Source organism: Anomaloglossus baeobatrachus, chromosome 9 (genome assembly GCF_048569485.1).
Source record: "Anomaloglossus baeobatrachus isolate aAnoBae1 chromosome 9, aAnoBae1.hap1, whole genome shotgun sequence".
Taxonomy (NCBI): domain Eukaryota; kingdom Metazoa; phylum Chordata; class Amphibia; order Anura; family Aromobatidae; genus Anomaloglossus; species Anomaloglossus baeobatrachus.
The window spans coordinates 174,402,788-174,415,135 of NC_134361.1; the positions used below are offsets into that span (position 1 = coordinate 174,402,788).

The 12,348-nt window shown below is 49.0% G+C and overlaps 1 protein-coding gene across 1 annotated transcript in view; it reads right to left on the reverse strand.

Annotated features, from left to right (window-relative positions):
• Positions 1-8,128, reverse strand: part of DRP2 (dystrophin related protein 2) — a 195,755-nt gene extending 187,627 nt beyond the window's left edge. Inside the window, exon 1 of the mRNA XM_075324062.1 lies at positions 7,909-8,128. The gene's annotated coding sequence lies outside the window, so the exon portion shown is untranslated. The remainder of the gene's footprint in view (positions 1-7,908) is intronic.
• Between the last annotated feature and the right edge of the window lie 4,220 nt (positions 8,129-12,348).

The following is a 12,348-nucleotide window of genomic DNA, read 5'->3' on the forward strand; positions in this document are numbered from 1 at the left end:
ATACTTGAGTGCTGAGCATGATGGAGGGATATATTTAAATCCTTCCCGAAGCTTTCCGAAGTTTCCAGAAGGTTACGTAATATGGAACTATATTCAACTGTGTTACACTAGAATGCCCTATATGGACTGAGCAGCTGGTATATAATACACGATGGAGGGGGCTACGGGGCGCTCTCCACACTGCCTGCTGTGAGAAGACTCCAGTGCTGCAAGATATGACACGCTGAGATGACATCCCCTGCATTGCCGTTCAGGAGCCAAAGAGAGATGGGTAAAGACTTCCCATTGTTCAGTATGGACTAAATGAACTCTTTTTACATAAGCTATCAAAGTATATTATTTTTTTCCTTTCTGTAACTGAACCCTGGCAACCATTTTTAAATAGATAAAATACATTTATTTTTTACATTTTTGAGGTCTTTTCATTCATGCGCCTTTACGTATTTGAAGAAAAATATATTTAAGAGTATATTTTTTAACATTTTCTTGATGGTTTTGGGAAGTCCTATCCCCCTCGTTGCGCTAGTACCCCGATTTTGGAGTGGGTGGAGAATGGCTCGTGAAGACTCCGTCCTCATTGGGTGAATTACTGGGCTGCATAAAGCTACTTCCCAGCCTAGGATCCGCGTACCCCGTCGTGCCCTGGCCCCTGCCCGATTGTAGCACAAGGCCGCCAGTCTGCCCTCCATGGCAGTACTGTGCCCCCTGTCATTAGCCCCTGCGACCGGGGTTCCAGCACCTTCCAGGCCAGGCCAACGTATGGCACCTGGGACAGGTACAGGAGCCCAGCTTCGCAGCATGACCTCTTCCTGTCACGGCTCACTGACTACTCTCTGATTACTCCTTGACACTTCTGGCCCTCCTTCTACCATCCCTCCATCTGAGTGGCCCTATTCCCCTCAGGCCGCCCAATGGGTGTCTGGTGGGTGTGGTGCAGAGTGTTCCTCAGGATTTGTGTATACCTGTTCTTAGCAACACCAAAGGGACAGGACCCGTAACCAAGGAGGAGCAGGTACCATGCAGAAGGGCAGATTGCACGGCACCCTTGTGACGACCTGATAGGCCAAGGCATCACATTTGGTAATTTAATACTGTGATGGCCCATCCATAAGCTAGGCTCACACGACCGTATGCCTCCATCTGAGAAAAACGGTTTGATTAAGCAAATCTGACTTTGATCAGTTTGATCAGCATGGTATCCGTTATTCTGGAATATGGAGAATAAAAAAGGAGGTTCTCCATCTTCTCCATTCTGTCAGTCCGTGAAAATTAGACTGCGCTCTGATGTCCTCCCAATGCGATCCGCTATTTTTCACAGTCCCAAAGACTTGAGAATAGGCAAGCGAAATCCAATTTTCTAAAGCAAATCGTATATGGTTTTGAGGGGGCCAAGGGAAAAAAAAATCGGAAATGTATACTGCATCACTGAAAATTGGACTGCGCTCTTATGTCATCCCAGTGCGGCCCAATATTTTTTCACAGTCCCAAAGACTTGAATAGGCGAGCGTAATCCGATTTACTAAAGCAAATCGTGTTTTGAGGGGGCTAAGGAAAAAATTGGAAATGTGCACTGCCTCACTGAAAATTGGACTGCGCTCTGATATCCTCCCAGTGCGGTCCGATATTTTTCACAGACCCAAAGACTTAAATAGGCAAGCGCGATCCGATTCTCTAAAGCAAATTGCGTATGATTTTGAGTGGGCCGAGGAAAAAATTGGAAAAGTGCACTGTCTCATTGAAATTTGGACTGCGCTCTGATGTCATCCCACTGCAGTCCAATATTTTACCCAGCAAATACAAAATGGATACAGCCGCACACTAAATGCCATCAATGTATAAGGGAACTCTGGTACTGCATTACTGCTATATGAAAAAATGTGATTTTTAGTTTATGAATTGGCCAATTCATGTAAGCCCGGAAACCAAACGGCAAGGTAAATCTCAATATTCCGGGTCCCTAACTAAAATGCCACTATCTAGGTTAAAAACATCCTTGTCTGGGCAGCTAGACTAAAAATCTAACTTGAAATGCCACTATCTGGACTAACCTCCATGTCTGGGCAGCTAGGACTCCTGGTATAAGGATTGTGAACACAGCCTGGTTTATAGGGCGGAGTGCTCAGTCAGAAAAAAACTCACTGCAAATATTTCAAAAGACTGACCTGCACATCCTACAAGTGTGTATAGGTGCCAGCTGGCACCTATACACACTTGTAGGATGTGCAGGTCAGTCTTTTGAAATATTTGCAATATTTTACCCAGACCCATAGACTTGAATAGGCGAGCGTCATCCGATTATCTAAAGCAAATCGCCTATGATCTTGAGTGGACAGAGGAAAAGTGTCGGATATTTGCATTGTCTCACTGAAAATTGGACTGCGCACTGATGTCATACCACTGCAGTTCGATATTTTACCCAAACCATAGACTTGAATAAGTGAGCGTCATCCGATTCTCTGAAGCAAAATACGTATGGTTTTGAGGGGGCCGACTAAAAAAGTCGGAAAAATGCACTGCCTCACTGAAAATTGGACTGTGCTCTGATGTCATCCCAGTGCAGCCCGATATTTTTCACAGAGCCATAGACTTGAATAGGCGAGTGCCATCCGATTCTCTGAAGCAAATCGCGTATGATCTTGAGTGCACAGAGGAAAAAAATCAGACCTGTGCACTGCCTCACTGAATAAGGTCCAAACAGAGAGTGGCATCCTAGCAGAAGCTGCACGGAGAATTCATTGCTGTGCAATATGTTAATTTGTACTGCACTTTTTCAGGTAAAAACTGCAGTTCACTTAACAAGGAAAAAAACTGGCGAGTTTTCGGAGCACAGTGTGGTATATTAGGCTGCGCCAGTTTTTACATCAAACTCTGCTTTTAACAATACAACACTCGCTTGTTGGAACCATAACTTTTTTTATTTTTTCATATGGGGCTTGTTTTTTGCGGGATGAGTTGTACTTTTGAACAACACCATTAATTCTGCCCCGTATAGTACTGGTAAATGGGAAAAAAAACTGCAAGAGCGGTGAAACTACAGAAAACGTGAACTCGCACAGTTTTTGGGGAGATTTTTTTTATTTACCTTGTTCATTATATGGTAGAACTGACCCGCCATTACGATTCCCCAGGTCGGTACGAGTTCGTAGATACCAAACATGTATAGTTTTACTTTTATATAAGTGGTGAACCCCCCCAGAAATTAAAATAAAATAAAGAATTGTGCTTTTGTCACCATTTTCCAAGCGTTCTCATATATCGGGATTTTTAGCGTTCTCATTTTTCGGGATATGGGGCTCAGTAATGATTTATTTCTTGCGTCCTCAGCTGACATTTTTAATTATACCATTTTTGTGTAGAAGTGATGTTTTTCATCGCCTCTAATTGCATTTTAATGCAATGTTGCGGAGCCCCAAAAAAACGTAATTGTGTTTTGATTTCTTTCTCCCTATATCCTTTACAAATCAGATTAATTTCTGGGCATTTCTGAATGCAGCGATATCTAATATATTTTTTTGTTTTTTTATTTTCAATGGGGCAAAAGGGGGGTCATTTTAATTTTTTTTTATGGGGAAGTTTTTATAATTTCAAAACTTTTTTTTATTGATTTTTCTAGACTTTATCACTGCACTATCGTATTGCTTCTGCTGATCAGAATTATGCTTCAGCATCGCTCTGATCAGGAGAAATGCTGATGATCTGTGACTGTCGGAGCTCTGCCAGCATTCCTAGGAAGTGAGTCATAACAGCGTCAGGGGTCATCATCTGACCCCACACTGTGATGGCAACACAGTGGCGCCATGTGATCGTGTCACGTGGTCGCCGAAAAAAGCGGGTAACAGCGCAATCCCCACCAAAGTGCATTAGATAGCACTGTCAGAGTTTGACAGTGCGATATAAAGCGTTAACAGGCACTGGTGGATGGAGATCAACCCATGCCTGTTAGCTGCACATGTCTGCTGATCAGATCAGCAGACATATGCGGGGAATAAAGCAGGTGGGCCGTATATATATATGTCCTTAGTCGTGAAGGGGTTAAGGCAACGTGCAGACCTTGATTTTTTGATGAGTTCTTTACCTCAACATTAAGGCCACGTGCACACGTTCAGCATTTGGTGAGTTGCTTTTAGGCCGGAGTAGCACTTGCGAGTGAGTTGCGCGAGTCTTTCATCGCATCACCTAGCACAGACTGATGCCCTCCGGACAAGAAGCGGCTCAGCTGCATAGAAATACATGTCACTCGAAAGTGTGACTCTGGCCTTACCTCAGTATTAAGGCCACGTGCACACGTTGAGTATTTGGTGAGTTTTTTACCTCAGCATTAACACTAGAACTACTGAGGTAGTCATTTTGACTACTTTGCACTATGTATTTCTATATAGGTGTTACGAGTCCAGTAGTTCTAGTGTTAAGGCCACGTGCACACTTTGAGTATTTTGTCAGTTTATTACCTCAGTATTAAGTCCATGTCCCCACCTTGAGTATTTGGTGAGGTTTTTACCTCAGTATTAAGGCCACGTGCACACTTTGAGTATTTTGTGAGTTTATTACCTCAGTATTAAGGCCATGCCCCCACCTTGAGTATTTGGTGAGGTTTTTACCTCAGTATTAAGGCCACGTGGCCACCTTGAGTATTTGGTGAGATTTTTACCTCAGTATTAAGGTCACGTGAACACGTTGAGCATTTGGATGAGTATTTTACCTCAGTATTACGGTCATGTGCACACGTTGAGTGTTTGGTGAGGAAATCAGCGGTTGATCCTTTCAGGCCATGTGCACAAGGAGACTTTTTTCTGAATTTTTAGAGCAGAAACTAAAAGTTTTTGAGGAGCTTTGAAGTTTTCTTTCAGTTTATGCTCAAACAACTCCTGCAAAAAAACACTGTGCACATAACCTAACACCCCCTGATATAAGGAGTCTGGGCAGCTGCTCAGTTGCGCTCGTCTCGTACGGAGTATAGGTAAATTAGAGGAAACAGCTATCGTGTGTGGTGCGTTCCAGCGAGGCTCCACTGATGCTTCGCGCCAGTCTATGTTTAATTGAGAAAAGGCGATTCCGAACCCGAAACGTGAAGTATATTGAGACTGTACATGATATGTCTTCAATAAAGATCACTCATTTTCCTCCATAAGAAGTCAAGGATCACTCAGAGTCTTCATGGAAAAACATCTATCGAAACATGCAATCAACCCAAGTGACTACTGCAGCCAATCACAGGCCTAAGTGGTGTTGGCGCACAGCGTACCAGGCCACTGAGACCATGGCTGGCAGCAACTTCCCCAAGGAAGTGTATAGAGCTAGGGAGCAGATCTGGTAAAGGGTTATAAGACTCATTTTTTTTGCAGCTTCCTGGAAACCTCTTGAATGGATTCATGGATTTTACTTAAAGGGAGGCTCCGGCCTCACGTGTACATCAGGAGGTGAGCGGGCAGCATAACGAATGGTGACAGATCTGTGCAGACGTGACGTCACTGGCTCTGCGTACATCATGAGGTGAGCGGGCAGCATAATGAACCGCGACAAATCTGTGCAGGCATGACGTCACCGACTCTGCGTACATCAGGAGGTGAGTAGACAGCATAATGAACGGCGACAGATCCGTACAGACGTGATGTCACCATATCTGCGTACACAAGGAGGTGAGTGGGCAGCATAATGAACGGCGACAGATCCGTACAGACGTGATGTCACCATATCTGCGTACACAAGGAGGTGAGCGGGCAGCATAATGAACCGCGACAGATCCGTACAGACGTGATGTCACCAGCACTGAGTACATCAGGTGATGGGTCAGCATAACGAACCATGGCACATCCATACAGACGTGACGTCACTGCCATTGCGTACATCAGAAGGTGAGCGGGCAGCATAATGAACCACGACAGATCCGTACAGACATGATATCACTGGCTCTGCGTACATCAGAAGGTAAGCGGGCAGCATAATAAACGGCGACAGATCCATACAGACGTGATTTCACTGGCTCTACGTATGTGACGCCCTGGACTAGTCAGGTCGTCACAGGGTTCTCTCCCTGTGCAGGGCTCAACTCCCATGGTTCTGGGTCCCCATCTTGCAGTACTGCCTCCACCAGCATTCACAAATCCTAGTTACACCACACACCACACCTGTCAGGCACACCAGTGGGCTGCTTAAGCTGGAATAGGGCCACCCACCTATGGGTCACGCAGGGAGGTCGGAGGTGACAAGTCAGTTGGCTCCAGGGGAGCAAAGTGAGAGGAAGTGAGTGGTAGCCCTCGAGCTGTGAGGAGCTCGAGGAAGCTGGGAGTTGGAGCTCCCAGGTGAAAGAAAACTAGGTCGCAGATGGTGGTCTGGGCCCGGAGGAGTTAGAGACCCGGTCGCGGGAGGTTGTGACTGGGTGCTGGGCTAATCTCGGAGGATAGCCAGCAGCCACAGTTCAACAGCCGGGCTGGGACCGAAGGCACGTTGGGGTACACGGACCCTAGGTCAGGGAGAAAATTCAAGCAATCCGCCAATGAACCTGCGGAGGACAGGGCCTCTATGGACTGTTCCCACCAGCTCAGAGATCGGGGGCACTAGCGCATCGAGGGGGATAGGGCTTTCCAAGCAAAGCAGCCCACTGAAATCCCAAGCGTGAGCTCCTGAGAGCAAGCTCCTTTTGCTAGTCACAGCAGGGAGCGGGGCCCGGAAAGCTCCAGGCTGACGGGCCACAACGGACAATCTAAATTCAGGTGCCAGGAGAGAGGCCACTGGGCAGTGTTGCAGGGGATGGGACCTGGACGAGCTCCCCTCAGGAGACAGCGGCATTCAGAGACTTGGTTTACTACGTTGTCAGTGTCTGCATTCTTCTGACTGAGTACCTGATTAACCCCTGCAACCGGCGAGCCTGCGAGCCCCTGCATTCCCAAGGCACTATCCAGAATCCTGGGGTAATCCCCTACCCGTGGAGTGTCACGTCATCTAGCTGCCCCACTCCATCGCCCCAAGTACTCCCAACGGCGGTACTCCCCATTATCGCACACCACGGGTGGCGTCACAAACTATATCTGTCCCCGGTAAATAACCTCTTCAGTTGGTACCGGCGCGAGCCCCTGAGCCTCTGGGTCCGGAGACCCTCGAGCCACCTGAGAGGTGGCGTCCAGATCCGAGAGGTCTGACCGCTTCTGGGACAGGGCGTGCCCGGGACACGTACATCAGGAGGTGAGCGGGCAGCATAATAAACGGTGACAGATCCGTACAGACGTGATGTCACCGACTCTGCGTACATCAGGAGGTGAGCGGGCAGCATAATGAATGGCGACAGATCTGTACAGACGTGATGTCACCACATCTGCGTACATCAGGAGGTGAGCGGGCAGCAAATCGAATCGCGCCAGATCCAAGCAGATGTGATGTCGTGGGGTCTGCGTACATCAGGAGGTGAGCGAGCAGCAAAATGAATCGCATCAGATCTGTGCAGATGTGACATCATTGACTCTGTGTACACCAGGTGAGGGGGCAGCATAATGAACCACGGAAGACCTTTGCAGACGACTTGTCATCAGTGAGCGGGCAGCATAACGAACCGCAGCAGATCAGTGCAGACGTGACGTCACCGGCTCTGCTCTCCTCCCGATGCGGAAGTGAGGCCGGATCCCCCTTTAACATCCCAGACATTGTATCCTGCAGGCAGATATAGGGCAGTGCGCGGCCACAGGAGCCGCAGGTGCAGGCACAGATGGCGCCCGGTATACACTATACACTACACTGAACCAGCTCCTTGTGCGGCACATAGTGAGCACACAGCATCCGCACACAGACACTATACATGGCGGCTCCCCGGACCTTGCACGAGCGGTACACGGAGACGTCGCAGGCGGCAGTGCGGGCGCATGAGGCGGACACACGGTGACGAGAGGCCGGCAATGTCCGCTCCTGTAAGCGGCCTACCTGGTGTCGGGCTGAGCAGACCCCCGAGCTCTCACTGCGCCTGTGCGACCCCCGCCTTCTGCAGCGCTAGTATTATTCTTCTGGCCGCCTCCCCGGATTGTCCGCATCCCCAGGACGGAGCCGCATCGCCTCTGATCGGCTGCATCGTGCGACTGCACAGCCCCGTCCTGCCGACTATCGCCCATGTCACGATATTGTCATAATCAGGAATAATAATGAGTCTGCCATGTTTACTAACACAGCGGGCAGGGGCAAATAAGTGCTCAGCAATGGTGGTACTCCGCGATGTGATGCCAGGGAGTACCCCTGTGCTGCAAGGCAAAAAGAAGGAATAATGAGAACTAAACCTGCATCGTCACTGGTCCTCCCGATGTCATCTGTAGCTGTCAGGTGCAGGCTATGGAGGCTTTTTTTTTCTTTGCTCTATTGCCTGCACTTGGGGCTAAAATTATTTGTGCAATTGCCTTTAAAATTTTTGCTTAATTACATTCTATATGTTTTGTCTTGCTCTGACTATTGCTACCGTGTTTTTCCTAAAATAAGCCCTATCACATCAGATCGCAGACACGCACATCAGATCGCAGACACGCACATCAGATCACCCACACACATCAGATCCACACACATCAGATCCCGCACACACACATCAGATCGCAGACACACACATCAGATCCCACACATCAGATCGCAGACACGCACATCAGATCGCAGACACGCACATCAGATCGCAGACACGCACATCAGATCGCAGACACGCACATCAGATCACAGACACACACATCAGATCACACACGCACATCAGATCGCAGACACACATCAGATCGCAGACACGCACATCAGATCGCAGACACGCACATCAGATCACAGACACACACATCAGATCACACACGCACATCAGATCGCAGACGCACATCAGATCGCAGACACGCACATCAGATCGCAGACACGCACATCAGATCACAGACACACACATCAGATCACACACGCACATCAGATCGCAGACACACATCAGATCGCAGACACGCACATCAGATCGCAGACACGCACATCAGATCACAGACACACACATCAGATCACACACGCACATCAGATCGCAGACACACACATCAGATCGCAGACACGCACATCAGATCACACACGCACATCAGATCGCAGACACACATCAGATCGCAGACACGCACATCAGATAGCAGACACGCACATCAGATCGCAGACACGCATCAGATCGCAGACACGCACATCAGATCGCAGACACACACATCAGATCGCAGACACGCACATCAGATAGCAGACACGCACATCAGATCGCAGACACGCACATCAGATCGCAGACACGCACATCAGATCGCAGACACACACATCAGATCGCAGACACGCATCAGATCGCAGACACACACATCAGATCGCAGACACGCATCAGATCGCAGACACGCACATCAGATCGCAGACACACACATCAGATCGCAGACACGCACATCAGATCGCAGACACGCACATCAGATCGCAGACACACACATCAGATCGCAGACACGCACATCAGATCCACGCACATCAGATCCCGCGCACACATCAGATCCCGCGCACACATCAGATCCCGCGCACACATCAGATCCCGCGCACACATCAGATCCCACGCACACATCAGATCCCACGCACACATCAGATCCCACGCACACATCAGTTCCCAGACACACATCAGATCCCACACATCAGATCACAGACACACACATCAGATCACCCACACACATCAGATCGCAGACACACACATCAGATCCCGCGCACACATCAGATCCCGCGCACACATCAGATCCCGCGCACACATCAGATCCCGCGCACACATCAGATCCCGTGCACACATCAGATCCCACGCACACATCAGATCCCACGCACACATCAGATCCCACGCACACATCAGATCCCACACACATCAGATCCCACACATCAGATCACCCACACACATCAGATCCACACACATCAGATCCTGCGCACACACATCAGATCCCACAAACACATCAGATCCCACACATCAGATCGCAGACACACACATCAGATCCCACACATCAGATCGCAGACACGCACATCAGATCGCAGACACGCACATCAGATCGCAGACACTCACATCAGATCACCCACACACATCAGATCCACACACATTAGATCCCACACACACACATCAGATTGCAGACACACACATCAGATCACCCATACACATCAGATCGCAGACACGCACATCAGATCGCAGACACGCACATCAGATCACCCACACACATCAGATCCACACACATTAGATCCCACACACACACATCAGATCGCAGACACACACATCAGATCGCACACACACATCAGATCGCAGACACACACATCAGATCGCAGACACGCACATCAGATCGCAGACACGCACATCAGATCCACGCACATCAGATCCCGCGCACACATCAGATCCCGCGCACACATCAGATCCCGCGCACACATCAGATCCCACGCACACATCAGATCCCACGCACACATCAGATCCCACGCACACATCTGATCCCAGACACACATCAGATCCCAGACACACATCAGATCCCACACATCAGATCACAGACACACACATCAGATCACCCACACACATCAGATCGTAGACACACACATCAGATCGCAGACACACACATCAGATCGCGCGCACACATCAGATCCCACGCACACATCAGATCCCGCGCACACATCAGATCCCGCGCACACATCAGATCCCGCGCACACATCAGATCCCGCGCACACATCAGATCCCGCGCACACATCAGATCCCGCGCACACATCAGATCCCACGCACACATCAGATCCCACGCACACATCAGATCCCACGCACACATCAGATCCCACAAACACATCAGATCCCAGACACACACATCAGATCCCAGACACACACATCAGATCCCACACATCAGATCACCCACACACATCAGATCCACACACATCAGATCCTGCGCACACACATCAGATCCCACAAACACATCAGATCCCACACATCAGATCGCAGACACACACATCAGATCCCACACATCAGATCGCAGACACACACATCAGATCCCACACATCAGATCGCAGACACACACATCAGATCGCAGACACGCACATCAGATCACTCACACACATCAGATCCACACACATTAGATCCCACACACACACATCAGATCGCAGACACACACATCAGATCCCCCATACACATCAGATCCCACACATCAGATCCCAGACACACACATCAGATCCCACACATCAGATCACAGACACACATCAGATCACCCACACACATCAGATCCACACACATCAGATCCCGCACACACACATCAGATCGCAGACACACACATCAGATCCCACACATCAGATCGCAGACACACACATCAGATCGCAGACACGCACATCAGATCGCAGACACGCACATCAGATCACCCACACACATCAGATCCACACACATTAGATCCCACACACACACATCAGATCGCAGACACACACATCAGATCACCCATACACATCAGATCCCACACATCAGATCCCCAGATCCCAGACACACACATCAGATCCCACACATCAGATCACAGACACACACATCAGATCACCCACACACATCAGATCCCACACACACATCAGATCCCACACATCAGATCGCAGACACACACATCAGATCACAGACACGCACATCAGATCGCAGACACGCACATCAGATCACCCACACACATCAGATCCACACACATCAGATCTCACACACACACATCAGATCGCAGACACACACATCAGATCCCACACATCAGATCGCAGACACACATCAGATCGCAGACACACACATCAGATCCACGCACATCAGATCCACACACATCAGATCCACATACATCAGATAACACACATCAGATCCCACACACATCAGATCCCACACATCAGATCGCAGACACACATCAGTTCGCAGACACACATCAGATCGCAGACACACATCAGATCGCAGACACACACATCAGATCCACGCACATCAGATCCACACACATCAGATCCACATACATCAGATAACACACATCAGATCCCACACATCAGTTCGCAGACACACATCAGATCGCAGACACACATCAGATCGCAGACACACATCAGATCGCAGACACACACATCAGATCCACGCACATCAGATCCACACACATCAGATCCACACACATCAGATAACACACATCAGATCACACACACACATCAGATCACACACACATCAGATCACGCACAACAAGCGCACAACAATCACACATCAGATCACACACACATCAGATCACGCACAACAAGCACACATCAGATCGTACACACACATCAGATCACGCACAACAATCACACATCAGATCACACACACATCAGATCACGCACAACAAGCACACATCAGATCGTACACACACATCAGATCGCGCACAACAATCACACATCAGATCCCAC